The 17,086-nt window shown below is 43.2% G+C and overlaps 1 protein-coding gene across 3 annotated transcripts in view; it reads left to right on the forward strand.

Moving 5' to 3' along the window:
- The window catches only part of LOC126187475 (protein slit), a 793,364-nt gene that overhangs the window by 349,702 nt on the left and 426,576 nt on the right, over positions 1–17,086 (forward strand). The window lies entirely within an intron of this gene.

Below are 17,086 nucleotides of genomic sequence, written 5' to 3' on the forward strand. Positions count from 1 at the left end.
AAAAACTTTATTGGCTGAAATGGCACAGAAAACGTTCACCTTAGGCGAGTCACGTTCATACTGAGTTGTTTCCCGCGGATTCTCAGTGCCCCATATACAGACATTGTGACGGTTGACTTTCCCGTTAGTGTGGAAAGTTGCTTCATCACTAAACACAATCTTTGAAACGAAAGATTCATCTGTTTCCATTTGAGCAAGGATAAAATCACAGAAATCGATTCTTTTAATCTTATCAACTGCAGACAGTGCTTGAACCAATTTCAGACGATAAGGTTTCATAACTAACCTTTTTCGTAGGACTCTCCATAGAGTTGATTATGGAATTTGCAGCTCTCTGCTAGCTCTGCGATTAGATTTTCCTGCGCTGCGAACAAATGCTTGCTGGATGCGTGCTACATTTTCATCACTCGTTCTCGGCCGTCCAGAACTTTTCCCTTTGCACAAACACCCATTCTCTGTAAACTGTTTATACCAACGTTTAATACACCACCTATCAGGAGGTTTAGCACCATACTTCGTTCGAAATGCACGCTGAACAACTGTCGTCGATTCACTTCTGCCGTACTCAATAACACAAAAAGCTTTCTGTTGAACGGTCGCCATCTTAGCATCAACTGACGCTGACGCCTAGTCAACAGCGCCTCAAGCGAACAAATGTACAACTAAATGAAACTTTATAGCTCCCTTAATTCGCCGACAGATAGTGCTTAGCTCTGCCTTTTGTCGTTGCAGAGTTTTAAATTCCTAAAGTTGTGGTATTCTTTTTGAATCACCCTGTACATCATCTTCATGTGGGCTCGATAAATGAGGAGGGTTGCCTCTCGTCAGGTACGTTAATTTTTTTGTGGGCCAACTTTATTTTGCTCACCCAGTATTTCGTATCATTTCAATTTTTCGCCCAGTGGCTGCAAGTCTATAGACCATTACCTTATTAGCTGTTTACGAGTTTTTGTGAACGCTCGTTTACGTGCAATCAGCTGGCCAGGATTAAGACACAGCTACAACAGAAACAGTGGGAGCAGTCAGGAGAGAGAAACTGGCGGTGTTATCGCAGCAGGCGCCTCAGCTGCGGCCGTCCCGTAATAGCCGCGCCGCGAGCCCGCATGCATAAGACACGTTCGCGATGTTTGGGGAAGACGAACCGAGAGCCAGGGCGGGCGCGGGGTGGCGTGCCGCGCCGCGCGCTCCAACTCGGCCCATCAATAAGTGAGCAGCGCGTTAAACATGCAAGGCCAGCCCGCCGCTCCGGAACTGGGGCGCTTGTCGCGGACTGCCGCCCGCTGCCGACTAGCACGTGACCTGCGAGGCGCTACATAAAACATGGCTCCTCTGTCTCACTCGAAGCCGCCGCGCGAATCAACAAGCGAGCATCTGCTCCACCTAAGTGGGCATCTCCGGAGATAACGGGGCGCGTCTTTTTGACCGACAAGGGCGGCGCCGCTGTGTTCCAAGCTGTTGCTGTGCCTCCGGGCCATCTTTCCGGGAGGTGTGGAATGATCTAATCAAAGGAAAAACGTGCTCAAGATAACGGGCCCAAATATCGTCCCTGCCTCCTTAGTTATTTCCCGTTTCCACAGCTGGTAAACTGAGCAAGGTGGTGCAGTGGTTAGACACTGGACTCGCATTCGGGAGGACGACGGTTCAATACCGCGTCCGGCCATCCTGATTTAGGTTTCCCGTGATTTCCGTAAATCGTTCCAGGCAAATGCCGGGATGGTTCCTTTGAAAGGGCACGGCCGACTTCCTTCCCCGTCCTTCCCTAATCCAATGAGACCGATGACCTCGCTGTCTAGTCTCCTTCCTCAAACAACCCAACCCACAGCTGGTAAGAAATGTTTAACTGTGCGTGCGTGTATGACCTCAGTCCATGCTGAGTGAGTCTGGTGTGTCAGCGTGTTAAGCTTCCGCGTACGAGGGAATTCATTTTTTTTTTTACGTGGGTCACTCCAAAAGAAATGCACACTATTTTTTTATCCACATTTTATTTTACATGTTTGAAAGTTTTACAGTGTATAGATACATCCTTTAGGAACAATATTTTATTTCTCCTGCCTGCCACGGTGGCCGAGCGGTTCTAGGTGCTTCAGTCCGGATCCGCGCGGCTGCTACGGTCGCAGGTTCGAATCCTGCCTCGGGTATGGATGTGTGTGATGTCCTTACTTAGTTAGGTTTAAGAAGTTCTAAGTTCTAGGGGACTGATGCCCTCAGCTGTTAAGTCCCATAGTGCTCAGAGCCATTTCAGCCATTTCTCCACATACTTTCCATCCCTCTCAACTGCCTTACGCCATCTTGGAACCAGTGCCTGTATACCCGCACGGTAAAATTCTGGACCAACCTGTTGGTGCCACTGTTCGGCAGCGAGCACAAGGGAGTCATCATCTTCAAACCTTGTTCCACGAAGAGAGTCTTTCAGTTTCCCAAAGAGATGATAGTCACATGGAGACAGGTCAGGACTGGAAGGCGGGTGTTTCAGTGTTGGCCATCCGAGTTTTGTGATCGCTTCCATGGTTTTTTGACTGACATGTGGACGTGCATTGTCGTGCAACAGCAAAACATCCTGCTTTTACCGATGTGGTTGAACACGACTCAGTCGATCTTGTAGTTCCTTCAGTGTCGTCGCATATGCATCAGAATTTATGGTGGTTCCACTTCGGAATCGAAAAACACCGTAGCCATAAATTTTCCAGCAGAAGGTGTGGTTTTGAATTTTTTTTTTTTTTTTTCTTGGGTGAATTTTCATGATGCCACTCCACTGATTGCCTCTTCGTCTCTGGTGAAAAATGATGGAGCCACGTTTCATCACCTGTCACAATTCTTCCAAGAAATTCATCTCCACCATTCTCGTACTGTTCCAAAAGTTCGCTGCATACCGTTTTTCTCGTTTCTTTGTGGGCCACTGTCAACATCCTGGGAACCCACCTGGCACAAACCTTTTTTAACGCCAACACTTTCAGTATTCTGTAAACACTTCCTTCCCCTATTTCAACGTAGCGTGACAATTCGTTCACTGTGATGCATCTGTCAGCAGTCACCAATTCGTTAACTCTCTGCACATTGTCTGGAGTGTGTGCAGTACGCGGCCTGCCGCTGCGAGGACAATCCTCAGTATTGCCGTGCCCGCTTTCATCACGTAACCTGCTTGCCCACCGACTAACTGTGCTGCGATCGACAGCAGCATCTCCATAAACCTTTTTCAACCTCTTTTGGATGTTTCCCACTGTCTCGTTTTCACAGCACAGGAACTGTATGACAGCACGTTGCTTCTGACGAACGTCAAGTGTAGCAGCCATCTTGAAGACATACTGTGACGGTGCCACTCACTGGAAGAGGTTGAACTAAGTTTGAAAACAAGCGAGAAGGATGTATCTACACACTGTAAGACATTCACAAACGCAGAATGAAAACTGTATTTTTACAAAAATAGTGTGCATTTCTTTTGGACTGACCCTCGTATATTGAGGTGAGTTAGTGCAGCAAGCAAACTGACAGCCAGCTATTCCTAGTGCGAGAGCTGGTGTTCAAATATTGGGCGTTACTTCAGCCATGTGTTGTAATTTTTGGCGTGTAATCGTTATTATCAGAGGTTTGGCTATGTTGCATATGTGGCAATGATCGTAATTTTTTCCCCATGCAGTTCGTATTTTCATCCTCGGAACGAAATTTGGAACTGTTACTAAAAATGCACTTTATTTGCTGTTTAGAGAGATTATTTTACTTCTTCCTACTTTTAAAAGGAGATCGAGGGGTGTAAAATGATCTAATCAAAGGAAAATCGTGCCCGGGATAACGGACCCAAATATCGTCCCCGCCCCCTTAGTTATTTCCCGTTTCCACAGTTCGTAAGAAATGTTTAACTGAGCGTGCATGCATGACCTCAGTCCATGCTGAGTGAATCTGGTGTGTCCATATCTTAACCTACTAAGATGACGAAATTTGGGTCACCGACCTTACTCTTCTCCTGTACTTATTTTTAACCCATTGTCCCGTAAGTACGTGTGTGTGTGTGTGGGGGGGGGGGGGGGTTAGCTTCTACCTTCTGCATTGGCATCAAACATAGGTGAGTTCGGAAGAGAACCTTCCACCACAGAAAGTAGTTATTATTGAGATGGCTTACTTGCAAGGACCAACTATGTAGCCTATTTACAGGGTCAAATGGATTCTTTGCACAAAATACTTAGTTTCTTATCACGAAAATCTTCATCTACATTTATACTCTGCAAACGGCCGTGAAGTGCATGGCGTAGGGTACGTCACATTGTACCAGTTATTAGGGTTCCTTCCCGTTCCAATTCACGAATGGACCGCAGGAACAATGACTGTTTGAATGCCTTTGTGCGTGCAGTAATTATTCTAATCTTATCCTCACGATCCCTATGTGAGGGATACGTTGAAGGTGTGCTGTATTCCTAGAGTCATCATTTAAAGCCGGTCCATGAAACTTTGTTAACAGTCTTTCTCTGGATAGCTTACGTCTATCTTCGAGACACTTCCAGTTCTGTTCCTTCAGTGTCTCTATGACACTCCCCACAGATCAAATAAATCCACCCAGACACACAAATTCATGCGTGACTTAAGTTCTGAAGGCTGAAAATAAGTTGAAACCATTGTTCATTCATGGCCTTGAAGTGATGTAAAATAGTCAAAGTTTTTGGAAATATTATAATGGAAAAATACATTTAAAGTAATTGTACTAGTATTTTTGAGAATTTTTGTGAGGGACGAATGCGTACAAATTTATGTATTTCTGGTTTTGTAGCGTTAACGTTTATGTCCAATACTGGCTTTAGTATGTTACAAAATTTAAATTGTAAGTTACCTGCAAGTGGAGAATAAATTCAGGAATTTGTAGGCAGTTCGATAACCTTTCAGGGCTTCTACAGATCTTAACCTACTACTAAGGTGACGAAATTTAGGCCTCCGACCTTCCTCTTCTCCTGTACTTATTTTTAACCCATTGTCCCGCAAGGGCGTGGGGGGGGGGGGGGGGTTAGCTTCACAGCTTAGCGTCACAAATGACAACAGAGCAGCATCTCTAAGTTAAGTGTTCAAGACAGTTTCCAGAATGTTTTAAGAACAGAAAAGTATGTGCGAAGCCTGTCCCCCACAACTTGACTTCCAAAAATAAACAACGACGCATAGGTGCCTGACGCGATTTGATTGAAATGCAAAACGCAAATTATCCTTTTTGGAAAAAAATTTCTGCGATGGCGAACCCACCACAGAACAACGATTGCAGAAATTCACATAAAGAGTCAACCTGTGACGATATAACCAACATTCAACAAGCCAAAGTGTTGCCCGATTTGTGAACAACATCCCAAAAAAGGAATTTTCTGACAATTTCACATGGTTACATGAACGTTCTGTATGTGTATTCAATTGGGGGGGGGGAGGGGGGGAGGTCTGAATAGAACACGTGATGTGTTGAAACCATCATCGTAACTATTCTCGGTCTTTTTATTAGTCTAATCTCGAAACTTTTTGGACTAACGGGGTATTACGGATCAGCTCGTGGGAAACAAAAGAAAACTGTTTGCCAAAAATTCAGAGAGAGGTCCTTGTAGAAATGACCCTTTCAATACCGTTGTTGTCTGCCACCATTCTAAGAAGTAAGTGTTGCACTAAGCGGTTTCATGATTTCAGTCAGCTACTCCCAGTTCCTGCTACTGAGTTACGATACGCTCGTCGCTACGAATATAAATTGCTTTTTCTCGTCTCTTGTTGCGTACACTCACTCAAATCGTACAGCTGTATTATATCTTCTACTTTATAACAGGAAACTATCTCCCATCTCTTCTATTCAGAACAAGTGACAAAACGTGCACTTGACACCTGCTGTTAGTTCTGGAACTTCTAGACTATGCACGGAGCAATTTAGATGCGGGACGGTGATAGAAGGCATGACAAACATTCCATTGTCGCTTCTGTAATGGAGCTGCGACATTAAACTTCGCGCCACTGGGCGCAACTTCATTCCAAGCGGGAAGTCGTAGAAGCGCCCCCGCCTTAACGAGTGATGGGAGCATCAGGAGGCTGGTTTTTATTGCCACATCAGAAGCTACGTCTTTAAGTATTGAAACACGTCGTCAGTTTTGGCACCAACAATGTATGAAATGGTAGTAATTTGCGTAAGACATCAGTACGGCGCTTGTCACGAACGATCGAGAGGTAGTCCGATAACGGAAATATGGAACCCGCCATCACTGCTTTGACCCATGCTGTCACTAAAATTGCGGATTTAAATAATTCGACGAAATCCAAGGACCGTATAATACGAGCCATTACAAGAACAATACTGCTATTCCTGATATCACATTCGTTAGTTTCGCCAAGTTACAACAAAACTGTCACCTTTCAACAAAACCTACAGCAACCTCACCAAAGGCAAGGTTAAGGGTTCACGTCCCGGTCTGGCACACATTTTTAATCTTACAGGACGTTTTAAACCAGTGCACAAAATGAAATTTCATTGTGGAATCCTCGACGACAATCTGCGCGCTTCTTCATTCTTTCGTCAGAGTTTGTATTCAAAAATATAGAATACAAGTGAATTACCATTTGCGCAAGGAACAACATCGTTATATCACGGGTCAGAGCTGGCGCCTGGTATCGATAAGTTGAATTCATCGCCCTAAATAGCTCATACTGAGTTCATAATTTTGTATGTCGAGGCGACTGTTTTTATCTTTCCACTTTAAATGCAATGGATTTCAAAATCAGGTGGCGCCCACATACTGTGAAAAGCACTGTACAATACTTCTGCCAATATATCGTGTGTTCATGATGCAGAACCATGCATCACCATGTATGATGACTACGCATCAGCTTGTAGGTTGTACCAAACCCTCTCGGTTTAGTTGGTTTAGACGCAGCCTTAGCCATCAAACACTTCACGAGATGTGTATCGGAGGAAGTACTAAGTTCCCCGACTCTTCCTGGGACGTAAACTCTCATTTAACAAACTTTTCTGTGAACAACAACGCCTCTCTTGTCCGCTACTGGACTGAGATGATCTCTGTAATGCCCTAGTGATTGCTAAACGCACACGTCGCGAAGCGTGGCGCTCTTCTTTGGATTTCGTTAAGCTAATACAAGCACATAACCTGGTAAGTGTCCCCTGCTAACGAGCAGTACTGAGCAAACGGACGAACTCGAAGCTATGACATCGGTGGATGAATTACATTTCACTCGGATTCTTCGAATAAGTCTCAGTCTACCACCTGCTACACATGCAACTAGTTTCATGTTGTAGTTCACTCTGAGTGTGTGCTCCAAGATATTTTGCCAGTGCTATTGTTCCCAGCTCTTAATCGCGCACAGTGTAACAAACGATAATGAGTTTTTCTTACTATTTATGCCCAATACGCAACATTCCTTTATTTTGGGCTCAGCTTCCACTTTCTACGACAATCCTAGGTCCTCTTCAGATCTTCCTACATTTCACTACAGTGTACTGGCTATTCAGCAATTATATTTCCAATAGGCTCACAAATGTCTTTTTCGCCATAAACTGGATAATTTTTTATGGCTTTGACGTGGAGGACATCTGAAACTGAGTAATATATTTGTAAAGTAGGAAACCGCTTCAGTTGGGATAGAAATTTGTTTAATTCCACGACCGGTTTCACAGCATTAGAGCTCCATCCTCAAAGAAGGGAAGGCTGTTTATAAATATATCCAAAAAGTTACGAATGAGATTATCCGCAGAAAGATGTAATACTCAGTTAAAAACAATCGTACATGCTTGGCTTTCATACCAGTCAGTATGGAAACGGAAGCTCACGCCCTCCCACGTGGAAGGGACTGAAAACCACAGCACCTTCCGTAGCTAGAGATAAGAAGGCAAAATGCCGTATAAAGGCCACGCACAGCCAGCGAGCACCTCACCGAGACCACCAAGGAAGTACGTAGTTCGACGTGCCGAGGGTTTAGGAGGACGTGACGGCGCGTACGCTGAACATATGAACCAATACGAATCGTCAACCACACCAAGAAATGACGCGAAAAACGGAATGACAGTCGATGCTTCCTAACACTTCCTAAGTTCAAAATTTTGAAAAACACAGCCCTCAGTCGCGAACACAATTAATTTGTAACCTAGGTTTCGGTACCACAAGGGACACCTTCTTCGAACAAAATCAAAACTAAATGTTACAGCATTACGTACCAAAAAATACGAAAGCTGCGGTCATACCTGACAGCGTCAGATAGTCAGAATTAAAATAAAATGCCACAGAGGTGCAAGCCAACTAGGGGCTGCCATGTGTCCTCTGCTACAGTCAACACAAAACTGAAACATCATGTGACTTGTGCGTCACGGCAACTTAATACCGCCATCTGGAGGCTAATTGATAAAACAAGCTATTTTACAAACATCTCTCGTAACTGCAGAGAAAGAAATAAGCAAACACCTGAACGGTGTACATGAAGTAATTACAATAACGGGATTTTGCGTGATATAAAATACAACTAATGAATGACTGAATGTAGTTCAAAAATTCCAGAATAAATGCATAAAGAAGACATATACGAAATAATCCATTAAATGACATTACTGCTTGCTATGATAGATACATTATAAAACCAAAAAAGTTTTTTAATTTATGTATACGAGCCGTAAAAAGTAGAAAGAAAAGGTATCTCTGAATCTGCAAGAAGTGGTTGGTACATCGAAGTGTTAGATCTCGTCAAGCAGCAGCTTTATACCATTGAAATTACTTCTTCCGCGCAACTGCACCTGCTCGTTGAGAAAAAGTCCGTCATTCGTAAGGAAATGCTTGAAAATTTCCAGCTCCTCCAAAATATCAAGTTTACGCCCTTTTTTCAATGTGCAAAATTTCCAACTTCTCATCCCCTTTAGGAGAGTGCCCAGTGATTAACAGGTGATCTGCAAAAGAAGAATTAGGGGCACACGAACCATTTTCCCTTAGAAAATGTTCTTTACAGCGAATTGAAAAGGCACGTCCTGTTTGACCAATATAAAGGCACCGCAAGTGTCACATGAAATCTTGTAGACACCAGAATTCTGCAGAGGGCTAGTAGTTGTCTTTAAATTATGGATGACATTTTTTCTCAGTTGCTATTTGTAGAAAAGGCAATATCACATTTGTATTTAATCCGAAGCAACCTTTGAATCTAGTATAACACTGGACCTAAAAATGGAATTGAGAAGAATTTATGCTCCGTTTCTTCTGGGACGCTGATGAAAGAATCAAGTGTAGTATCCTTCTTGCCAATCTTCTTTCTGAGGATATCATCTACCAACCGAGCTTCGTAACCATTATTGATCGCCACAGTTTTAATAAGATTAATCTCTTTTCTTTCGAGAGGGGAATGGAAAGTGCTCTGTGAATAGCCGAGAAAAAGAAAGCATTTTTGTGAGAGGTTGGATGCGTAGAATTCGATTCCCGGCGGGGCCAGGGATTTTCTCTGCCTCGTGATGGCTGGGTGTTGTGTGCTGTTCTTAGGTTAGTTAGGTTTAAGTAGTTCTAAGTTCTAGGGGACTGATGACCATAGCTTTTAAGTCCCATAGTGCTCAGAGCCATTTGAACCATTTTGATGCGTAGAAGAAGCTGGAACGATTTGATTATTTTGAGTTGCTTTACGGAAAATGTTGAAGGAAATTCTGTTTTCAATTAATGACAGCGTACGATTGAGGAAATTTAATTGACGATTTTCATTTTCTAGTTCACAAGTGAACTTAATATTATCGTGAAGATCATTAAACAGATTGAAAATGTGGTTGATCCCATCAGGAGGACCTTTGTAACCTACTAATATATCGTCAACGTATCTACGGTAGGACAAAATGCCCAGATCTGTAGCTGAAAACAACGTAAAGAATTTCACCTCTAAGTTACTTTTGAGTTCTCTCTGGTAAGCAGTCACAATCCTGGTCCCATGCTCCTTATGCACGTATTCTATTCACTGATTCTTAAGACAGTCAAATAACGCACTGTATACTACATCTTTACATAAACTCTGCTTCCCGCGCCCGGGTTCCCGGGTTCGATTCCCGGCGGGGTCAGGGATTTTCTCTGCCTCGTGATAACTGGGTGTTGTGTGACGTCCTTAGGTTAGTTAGGTTTAAGTAGTTCTAAGTTCTATGGGACTGATGACCATACATGTTAAGTCCCATAGTGCTCAGAGCCATTTGAACCATAAACTCTGCAACAGACGATACTAGAGCTGTAAAATTACCGAAGGCTACCGTAGACTATCGTAAGCAAGCTCAGATTATGGTAGTTTTCCTAGTAGGTCGTACCTGCCTTACCTCTACGTGTTGCATATCTATCAGGCATTACCCCATAACGATCACCTTCTTTGTGTATGCGTTCAGTGTCTTATTAGATTCCTCTAAAAATCGGAAGTTGTGAACTGTCTAGAAACATACAGAACATTTTTGTTCTACATAGCTATCCTCGTGCCTGTTACTTAAAAGTAAACAGTATTTATAGCTGAATTACAATTGTCAGTGTTTAATTCAGGTTTTGTTCGAAATTTTTTTATTGATAACTTGAAACACAGGATGTTGTATTGAAAATAAAGAAAAACAATACAGATTTATCATTTAGCACTAGAAATCGCATTTCCTTAAAAAAAGGGAAAATAGAAACACTGCAAATAAATGTCAAATATCTCTTCAATATTTCGCCGAAGGCATATAAAACATGTTTCTGTTATTCATATACAACTTTCGCATGTTTCAATAACAACAGGAAATTGTTGCCTTTGATCATGATGATGAACGTTCTATTGAGTACAAAATGATAACAGTAATTCTGTACATTTTTTTATGTTTGTGCATATAAACTGTACTTGCATCGAGAGTAATAGCTTTGGTTACATAAAAGTGCAGAATTTTTATTACTTATTAAATGCAATTTATGTTCTGGGAGGATATATATTAGACTCTTGACTTACACTGAATGATGTGCAGATCTAATTACGTGCCAGACAAAAACCAAAGAAACAAGAAAGCAAAGAGAAGTCGTCGACTCCCAGTTTCTCTCTTACTCATACATTTATGTTTCTTTCTCTACCAATGCTACCGGTAGTCCTACCATTCACTGCGTCATTTATGTAGAGTACAAGGACTACACTACTCAGGTTTTGGGAGAGCGCTACTCTAGATGTCACTCATAAAACAATGAACGTGATTACGAAAATAGTTTTAAAAACATCACACTAAATCGAATCCCCCTTCACTGCGCTTTCGTTCCTGCTTGTCTGCCACAGTTAATTTGACAATTAACTCTTACATTAATCTTATATTCATTGCTAGCTGGTTAGGGACAAGAACAGAAACGCCTCCTTTTCGTACCTTCTGTCTCCATAGTATAATTCGGTTTAAGGGGATAGCATTTAAATACGTCCTCCTCGTCTGTCATGCTCAGATAGTTGTCTGACCCATCAGACCTGGAGCTTTAGAAGCCGGATTAATCCGCTACGTGGGCGCTGATTAGGCTACGCAGAGAATGCTGGGACGCAATATTTTGTACTGGATGTCCACCACTCCATTCCTCATTCCTAGCCACAGTCGAGAAACTTGTAAGTGGGGCGCGCCTTCATAAATTCTCTTTCTTTCTGCGAACCATACCAGAGCGGAATAGGCGGGATTAAGCTCAGCCAGCCATTTGGGCTGGCGCCAACACTCTGTTCACTGCACAGGGAGCTTAGCTGGGCTCGGTGTACTCCTGTGGTGGACGTGTGGAGCCAATCCATAGATTAGATTTATTTCGCAGTACCCACCAAACTCTAATACCAACTGCACGAAACGTTTCGGGGCCGCTCCGAAAAAAAAGAGGTACAATATGACATACAAAGATTTATAATTCATGATATGTGATTTATACGTGTCTAACGCCCGTATTGTTTTAAAAACAAGTGAAGAGTGGAAATATCCAACGTTCTAAACGCCAAATCTCACCTTGTATTTTTTCTTGTACATACTCGTAGTATACTTGGATCTAAAAAGTTGAGAACAAATTTTCATATCATTGAATTATGCTGCTGAATTTTTTACTGCTACAAATAATGAGGCAAATTAGAAAATAAATTGTTAAGAACTTTTTAGGTGTCATACCAGGGAACTGACTGGTTCTAAATGCCAATAAGAAAATTTTCGTTTCAAGTACCATTAGTATTAAGGCACTACGTTTTATTTGTGATTATACAACTACAGAAATACAACAGTAATATTTTAACTAGTAGAACTATAATCAACGAAGACCATTTCTCGTATCTTTTAAATTTTTTACTTCAGAATAACAAAATTAATTCAAGAAGAAAACCTGTTATCATTGATTTCTGTTTCTTACATAACTCCATTCTTGGGACCTGATGTTACAAAGTTTACTGTGCATCTCCCTGTGTTTAGATAAAAATGGAAATATCGTCAAGAGGTCTTTCTGTTTTGCAAGTGATAAACTTGGCTTCAGATGATCTACAGCATGACAAACATCAGTCAAGGTCTTCCATTCTTTGAATACATTGACATTTTTCCACTCCTCTGTTCACGGTAAGAATCTTAAACAACTGTGTGAGATCGTTGACTATGAGAGACTTTGAAGAAACTGCTTTTAGTGGATGTGGGTGTGGGTGTGGAGGAATGCGCTGTCAACGGTCTTCTGATTTGTTTGCTACTGCCCGCCACGATTTCCTCTCGGGCACCAATCTCTTCATCTCAGAGTAGCTCTTAAACGTAAAGTCCTAAATTTAATCCGAAAATGGAAGGAGATTATTAACGGGGAATTAAAATTAACAGAAATTACCTTTTGAATTGTCATTCGTAAGCAGAAATCATATTGCTAGAAGAGAATGAAAATGACCTCAAAGGACATTACATTTATCAGATAAGATTTGTGAAGAGTACCATTTGACGATCTCGGAAGAAAGACAAAATCAACGGCTTTTAGAGTAAAATATCGTACAACACAACAATATAACAGGCGAAGAATTTTAACTACTTAGGTTCGAGTCTGACGAAGATACAGAGAAGAAATTAGCGAAATTTGGTACATATGTAGGACAATAAACAGACATCTAAAAAATAAAACGATGGAAAAAAGATTGTACTTTTATAAGACAATCAAGACAATGACACTTCCAATAGTTATTTATGGAAGTGAAACGTCAAGAAAAAGCATACAGGCAACAGAGATAAGATTTCTAAGAGCAGTAAAGGGATGCATCAGGATCCGACAGATTTCAAAATTCGGAAATTAGACAAGAATTGAATATATTTAATCTCCTCAATAAAATACAAGAAAATAGGAGAAACTGGGACGAATATCTCTAATGAATTAGTGGAGAAAAGACTCTCTTTCCATATAAGAGGAGTTAAGCCATCTGGGTGAAGAACTCAAGGAAGAGAGAGGAAGCGATGGGTAAGAGGAAAAACGAAACAAAAATGGCTTAATGCTTGAAGAGAATATGAACTCTAATGATTTTATGGCATTACTGGCCAGGAGACCCCATCTGGTGTTGTTCAACCCCCCAGGGCAAGTCATTTTACTTGACGAGACTTCGGAAACTTGTATGTCGATGATAACAAAGGCTAATGAATATGACAACACAACACCCAGTCCCCGAGCAGATAAAATCCCCTATTCGACTGAGAATCGAACCTTGGTCCCCTGCGTGGCAACAGCTCTGGTCACTCAGCTATTTAGGTAGAGAAGTTGTGGTGGTGGTGGTGGTGGTGGTGGTGGGTGGTAATAATAATAATAATAATGCAATCCCTCTCTCCCTGTACAAATATTGCCTGTAGCCACATGGAAATATTTCCCTGATGTCTTGTATCCTAGCATTCTGCGCCTACTTATGGTTAGTATTTGCCACATATTCCTTTCGTCACCGATTCTGCAGATACCATCCATCAGCATCTTGGTGCAACACCATTTCACACGCTTAGATTATCTTCTTTTCCCGTGTTCCCATAGTCCAATTTCACGTCTGTACCTTGCTGCGATCCATATGTATATCCCCATTTATTTTTTAAGCCTAGATGACATCTTTAGACGAGGTATGCCCTCTTTGTCTGAGCTAATGTCGACCGTACATCGTCCATCGTGCATTATTTTGCTATCGAGTTAGGAGAACTCCTTCACTTCGTCTACTAATTAGTCAAAGATAAGACAAACAACCTAGACATTGGCACAGATATACACAGTTCCCTTTTGTTTGAGTTACCTGTTTGGAGTCGTGGAATCTAGATGTGCTGGCAGCCATAGCGTGTGACGAGTAATGGGGCACGTCGCTGTCAGCACTACTGTACGTTATCGAGCGGCTCATTTCTCGTGTTGCGCAAGCGGCCACATCGATTACGAGTGGAGAACTGCAAACGAAAGTAGCACGTCCACCGCGCGGCTGTTGGGCCGCTTCTGTGATGTCTTCTGCCGACCACATGAGCGAGATCCCTCCTAGACTTCGGGAATGCACTGGAAGAAGGCAGCCTGTAGAATACATTTTCCTCACTGTAATTTGAACAGGTGTTGGTCAAATTGTGGGCTCTGATCGCCAGAATCCGCGCAAATGTACTGAGTTAATTCCAAGGAGACTAAGAATACTGTAGAAAGGGTACATGGCTGAGACACTGGGGCTGTTTGAACAGCCCTCAGTAACCTTTTCTTTCAAAACAAAATATATAGTCCAGGGTAGCAATTGAAAAGATGTAACGACGAAATAACATTCAGTTGCAGAATAAGACTTTCACCTTGCAGCGAAGTCTGCGTTGCTTAAAAAAAAATTCTCTTGAAGGTTAAAACTTAGTCCCTGATCGTGGCTAGATCCCGGAACTTTGCCTTTTGCAGGGAGTGCTCTTACGAATTATCCAGGCACTCCTACTTCGTAAATTTCACTGAGGTCCCTGTGCATGCTTTGCAGGATTAGCGCTGCTGGAACAAAGTATGCAGGAGAGATGTAAATTGGAGAGAGGTACCAGTAGACATACAACTGTAACAACAGGGTGTGGGGCGTGCCTCGATAGTTTAGTTGGCAAGAGCGTAGCCTGCGAAAGCCAATATTCTGGGTTCGAGTCCCGGTCCGACCCACTATCGATATAAACTTGTCCAGGCGATAGTAGCGTCACCTGGCGACGAAAGATTGCCTGTCAGCGCACGGACAGTGCCTGTGATACCAGTGAGCGTGCTCTCCGTGTGTGCAATGGAGAAGGCGCGCGATCTACGAGGGCAGTTCAATAAGTAATGCAACACATTTTTTTCTGAAACAGGGGTTGTTTTATTCAACATTGAAATACACCAGGTTATTGCCCAATCTTTTAGCTACACAACACTATTTTTCAACGTAATCTCCATTCAATGCTACGGCCTTACGCCACCTTGGAATGAGGGCCTGTATGCCTGCACGGTACCATTCCACTGGTCGATGTCGGAGCCAACGTCGTACTGCATCAATAACTTCTTCATCATCCGCGTAGTGCCTCCCACGGATTGCGTCCTTCATTGGGCCAAACATATGGAAATCCGATGGTGCGAGATCGGGGCTGTAGGGTGCATGAGGAAGAACAGTCCACTGAAGTTTTGTGAGCTCCTCTCGGGTGCGAAGACTTGTGTGAGGTCTTGCGTTGTCATGAAGAAGGAGAAGTTCGTTCAGATTTTTGTGCCTACGAACACGCTAAAGTCGTTTCTTCAATTTCTGAAGAGTAGCACAATACACTTCAGAGTTGATAGTTTGACCATGGGGAAGGACATCGAACAGAATAACCCCTTCAGCGTCCCAGAAGACTGTAACCATGACTTTACCGGCTGAGGCTATGGCTTTAAACTTTTTCTTGGTAGGGGAGTGGGTGTGGCGCCACTCCATTGATTGCCGTTTTGTTTCAGGTTCGAAGTGATGAACCCATGTTTCATCGCCTGTAACAATCTTTGACAAGAAATTGTCACCCTCAGCCACATGACGAGCAAGCAATTCCGCACAGATGGTTCTCCTTTGCTCTTTATGGTGTTCGGTTAGACAACGAGGGACCCAGCGGGAACAAACCTTTGAATATCCCAACTGGTGAACAATTGTGACAGCACTACCAACAGAGATGTCAAGTTGAGCACTGAGTTGTTTGATGGTGATCCGTCGATCATCTCGAACGAGTGTGTTCGCACGCTCCGCCATTGCAGGAGTCACAGCTGTGCACGGCCGGCCCGCACGCGGGAGATCAGACAGTCTTGCTTGACCTTGCGGCGATGATGACACACGCTTTGCCCAACGACTCACCGTGCTTTTGTCCACTGCCAGATCACCGTAGACATTCTGCAAGCGCCTATGAATATCTGAGATGCCCTGGTTTTCCGCCAAAAGAAACTCGATCACTGCCCGTTGTTTGCAACGCACATCCGTTACAGACGCCATTTTAACAGCTCCGTATAGCGCTGCCACCTGTCGGAAGTCAATGAAACTATACGAGACGAAGCGGGAATGTTTGAAAATATTCCACAAGAAATTTCCGGTTTTTTCAACCAAAATTGGCCGAGAAAAAAAAATGTGTTGCATTACTTATTGAACTGACCTCGTATTTGTGTTTGACTGAGGGCAAATTGTGGTGGCCCGGAGACTGCATTTCGGAGACTGCACGACCTGTCGGGTGTCCGAGGAGTGCTGCGGTGAGTGTCTTCAAAACGTGGCGAAACAATGTTGAAAATGTCGTGGGATTGGGCGGCCATCCCTCGTTACAGATGTTGGACGTCGTGATAGGCAGACTGGTAAAACAGGACATGGGGCGAACTGTGGCGGAACTAACCTCAGGCAGGGAGAGAACAAGTGTTCCTGAGCAAACAGTGCACCGAACACTCCAACGATGGGCCTCCGCAGCCGACGACCCAGGCATGCGCCAATGTTAACACCACGACATCGGCAGCTACGGCTGAAATGGATACGTGACCATCGGTTCTGTACTTTCACCCAGCTTTGCATGGTCTGATGAATCCCGGTACCTTTTAATCATGTCGATGGAAGGTCGCGAATCCGTTGTCTTCCAGGGGAAGACCTGTGCTGCGGGACGGAGACAACCTGGCGGCTTCATTATGCTGTGGAGAACATTCACGTGGTTATCCGTGGGTCCAGTGGAGCTCGT

This window comes from Schistocerca cancellata, chromosome 5 (genome assembly GCF_023864275.1).
Source record: "Schistocerca cancellata isolate TAMUIC-IGC-003103 chromosome 5, iqSchCanc2.1, whole genome shotgun sequence".
NCBI lineage: Eukaryota > Metazoa > Arthropoda > Insecta > Orthoptera > Acrididae > Schistocerca > Schistocerca cancellata.